Genomic DNA, 4,842 nt, shown 5'->3' with positions numbered 1-4,842 from the left:
ATATATATATATATATATATATATATATATATATATATATATATATATATATATATATATATATATATGCTTGTGAAAGTAAAGCTGTTGGGTGAGCAAGTAGATCGCATCTGAGCGTCGGGTAGTACAGTGTAAGAACATACATCGTGAGCTGTGAACACTGTATGATGAGACCCTGCAGTTTAATCTGGGCGGAGTCTGAGGAGCCGAAGGGGAATCCAGGCTGTGTCCAGAAACAGTTCAAGGTACGGTATACAGGCAGAATCCAGCAGGAGTCCGAGGACAGCTCAAGCAAACAGATCAGAGGGTTAGGTCAGAGGTCCAGAAACAGAACTGGTCAGGATCAGGCAATCAGAAGTCAGCCAGTCATCAGCGCCAACATCATGACAGACATGACAGACTGTTTTCCTCCCCCAAAGGCAGGTTCTTGGTAAAGAGCCAAACCTTCTGATCTCCCCTAAATTCAGGTGCCGAGACCCTCCGGCGTAAGCGAACTTGGTTTGGCTCTCTGATGCACAACAGATAGCTCTCCTAGCCCTCCTTCAGGCTTGTTGGCACCTCAAAGCAGATAATGAGCCAGGAAACCATGGAATCTTTCTCCTGGATAGTGAACACCAGTGGCTAAAAACCTAAAGCAACAGAAAATGGAGAGAGTCCAGTAGTGCTAGATGGAGAAGTTTTTTACACATCTTTAATCCAGGGAAATTGGCTAGACCACTTCTTAGGATCTGACTCACCTACCATGCGTGTTTTGGTCTCCATGTCTTGGTTGGCCCTGTCTGTCTGACCATTCGTCTGGGGGTGGAATCCTGAAAACAGGCTGACAGAGATCCATAGCACAGTATTCTCCCCAGTACTGTGACACAAACTGGGGACCCCTGTCAGAGACTATGTCTGTTGGGAGACTATGGATGAGGAATACTTCTCAAGTGAAAATTTCCCCATCTCCTCAGCACACCCAAGTTTGGGTAGTGGAACCAAATGGAGCATCTAAGAAAACCTGTCAATGATTGTCAGAATAATGGTATTACCTTCTGAGCTGGGTAAACCAGCGATGAAATCCCTGGCAATGTTGGATCATGGTCGGGACGGAATTGGTAAGGGTCATAATAAGCCAGATGGAGGGTCTTCTAGATATTTTGGCCTTGTTCAAAAAACCCTTAGGTAGTTTAACTTTAAGGCTGAGTACTACTGTTTGTATTCTGTGATTTTCGTTCAGCATTACTTTTTTCCCTTAAGGCATACCGTAGTTAGTGCAGTGTTGACGTCGTCACCTGGCCGTCACCAGGTCTAATAAGCTTAGTTTGCTTATTAATAGTGATTTAGAGTTTAAGCTTATTTAGGGTTTATCTATTTCCTTCTTAGGTTATCTAAGGTGTAATGGTAATGATAGGACACTAAACTTAAATTCTGTATTTTGTTTATTATAAGAAACCACACACCCTCACCAGAAAACAGAAACACATATGTATGATCATCCATGTACAATTGGATAAGGATCTGACATACAGTTAGGAATAGAGAACAGTTAAAGGGATCGTGCCTCGTGTCTTCACTATTTCATCTATTGCACCTCATCCTAACATCTGGTCCTGAGTTGAATATCATCCAGGGCTAAGTAGTGTTCGGGCCAACACTCCAAGTTGAGAGCAGTGATAAACATGAATGGTGCCTTACAATCCTTCAACCCCAGAGCAAACTCACCGACAGGCCTGGTTGCTGTAAGACAGAGAGTAATGACAGCTTCTAAAGGAGAACACCCACCTTGCCGGTCTGGGGTTAAGTCTCTTGGCAGTTTTCAAGTATTCAAGGTTCTTATGATCAGTCCACACCAAGAATGGAATCTTGGACCCCTCCAACCATTGTCTCCATTTTTCCAGGGTTAGCTTAATTGCTAGCAGGTTCCGATCCCCCACATCACAGTTCCTCTCTGTGCTCATAAGTCCCTTAGAAAAGACAGAACAGGGATGAATTTTGCCATCTTTGGCCTCCTGGCTAAGTGCAGCCCCAACACCGGTACTGGATGCATCCACCTCAATAATTAACTGTCTTTAAGGGGAAACGGGAACAGGTGCTGAAGTAAATAAGTAAAATGAGTTTCGGAAAGGCTCGATCAGCCTGTTCGTTCCAACAGAACTTGATATTGACTGAGGTGAGGGTGTGAAGGGGCACAGCTACCTGCCTGGAGTTTCTGATAAATCAACTGTGGAAATTAGCAAACCCCAATAAGCACTGTAATTGCTTTCTGTCCTTGGGAACAGGCCAGTCAGTAACTGTTCTCACCTTAGTCAGATCCATAGTGATATGGTCCAAGGAAACCACAAACCCTAAGAAAGACATAGTATCTGAATGTATTTCAGGATCAGTTTTGGGTTCGGTACACAGGCAGAATCCAGCAGGATTTCCAAGGACAGGTCTGGAAAACAGGTCAGGTTCAGCCAATCAGAAACACTCAGGTAACCTAGAAAACTCTCACGAAAGGCTTGAATAATGTGGCACTGATGACTGGTTGAAGACTGGTTAAATAGAGCCGAAGCAAGTGGATCAGATGAACGGCAATGAGAACTGGGCAGAGCCAGGCAGTTGAAGGAAATGAGTAATCAGTCAATCTGCGGCAAGATCATGACACCAATGTTTCGGAATCCAAGAGCCAATCCAGAGTCAGAGCCAGGTGATCCGAGATCCAGAGACAATTCCGGGTGAGGTCAGGGTTCCAAAATCACACTATCAATGGTCCGATAGTGTTCAGGCAGGCTCAGAAAATCAGGAGGCAGAATCAGGTCAGAATCAGGCAGGAAGACACGTATACAGGAAGGCTGGATAAAACTCACAGATGGCTCATAATAATTTCGCACTACTGTAGTGACGGGTCTGAGAGAGCTAGTCATGAGAGTAGGTGAATATGATGGATGCTGCTTGGAAAAAGGGCGGAGCTGACAGATGTGTTAAAAGATTAATCAGACCAGCACTAGTGCCAGGAATCATGACAGTGAAAACAGCTGCTGAGCTGGTCTAATCTACTGTTTGCTACTTGTAGATTGAAACTTACAAATGTACACCTCCTAGTGAATTTTTTTCCAATCACATACACCCACTCAATTTAAATATAAATATTCTAAACATATACACCCTAACACAGATTACTGTAATACTGGCATATTTGACACTGGATTGAATCTGGATTCAATACAGTCAATAAGAAAATTATAATGTTGCTGTGCGATATCCTTTTGTAGAGCAAATCTACCATGACACAGAAACCTAATTTGCCACGGCAAACATGTAAAAAAAAAGGGACAGCTCTTTACTGAATACATTTATGTTTATTATCGCTGTTTCTCTTCCAAGCGGTGAGTCATGGTGCTTGAGTTAATTGTAATGTTGTTTTGTGTGGGTCAGAGGCCTCTTCAATAGATGGGCCATCTTTTCCACTCCAATATTCCATCGTGCTCCCTTTTTTTCAAAGTGAGCTAAAGCTGGTGGCTAACACAATACAATGTACATGTGTGCGTGTGTTGGAGGGGGTGTATCTTTGGAAATTTGAATCAGTATATATCTAGATGTATTATTTTTGTACACTAAGTTTAAAAACAGGTTAGCATTCACATTGCTTTGCACAAATATCCAAAAAAATGTCACTTTTCATATTTTGTCATATCACAACTACAAACCTCAGGGTTTTTTAGGGATTTTACATAATAAAACTGCCAATTAATGGAAGCAAAATACCACATTGTTATAGCTTTTTCGTCCTTTTAGAGATTTTGAAATGTCTTGTATTTCCATACACTCCTACTAGTTGTAGGAGAAACAAAATAAAAACAAAGAACAATCAGTAAACCAAGGCAATTTAACACATAATAAAACATTAGAGATAATAAGTGTTTTAAAGAGATTTTTAAACTTAGAGTAATAATTGTGGATGTTGGGTGGAAGTTGATTCCAAAGCTGAGGGGCAGAATCAGAGAAACGTGCAGTGGTTTCCACGACAGGTAGAGGTGGTTGTCATCCACATAGCAGGGAACATGGATATTGAATTTACAAAGAATGTAAACCAGGGGGAGGAGATAAATAATGAAATAGATTGGGGCCAGGACTGGGCCCTGGGGGATGTCAGCAATGACAGGAGCAGAATTGAAGTTGAATGACCTGAACCTGGGCGCTCAGGTATGAACAGAACAAAGAGAGGGGAAAGTAAAGCTGTGATGCCAATAGATGAGAGTCTATGAATGAGGATGGAGTGTAAAGTCGTGTTAAAGGCCAAACTCAAATCAAGGAGAATAAAGAGGGAGAGAAGACCGGAGTCAGCTGTCAAGAGGAGGTCATTTGTGGTCTTGATCAAAGCTCTTTCAGTGCTGAGGCAGGAATGAGCAGGAACGGCTTGTTCTATAAATTATTGGTGGTATTATTCGATTGAGAGGAAAATGATTTGCCAAGGGATTTTGATATAAATGGAAGGTGTGGGCAAAAGTTATTGAAGTTATTGGGGTCTAAACCACCGTGTTTTAAATTTGAGCAATGACTGCAACATTAAAGGGAGTGATTACAGTTCCAGTCATCAGGGAGGAGTGCATAATTGTTGTAATTTGAGGGAGCAAAGAAGAAAGGCAGGAAAAGGGAGACAATTTGAGATTTTGGAATAGGAAATTAGGTTTCAGGATGATGGTCATGTCAGGAAGGGATATACACTATATTGCCAAAAGTATTTGCTCACCTGCCTTGACTCACATATGAGCTTAGGTGACATCCCGTTCCTAATCCATAGGGTTCAATATGACGTCGGTCCACCCTTTGCAGCTAGAACAGCTTCAACTCTTCTGGGAAGGCTGTCCACAAGGTTTA

Source organism: Cyprinodon variegatus, unplaced genomic scaffold, assembly GCF_000732505.1.
Source record: "Cyprinodon variegatus isolate N-32 unplaced genomic scaffold, C_variegatus-1.0 Scaffold161, whole genome shotgun sequence".
Classification (NCBI taxonomy): Eukaryota; Metazoa; Chordata; class Actinopteri; order Cyprinodontiformes; family Cyprinodontidae; genus Cyprinodon; species Cyprinodon variegatus.
Note: the sequence above shows the minus strand (reverse complement) of the source record.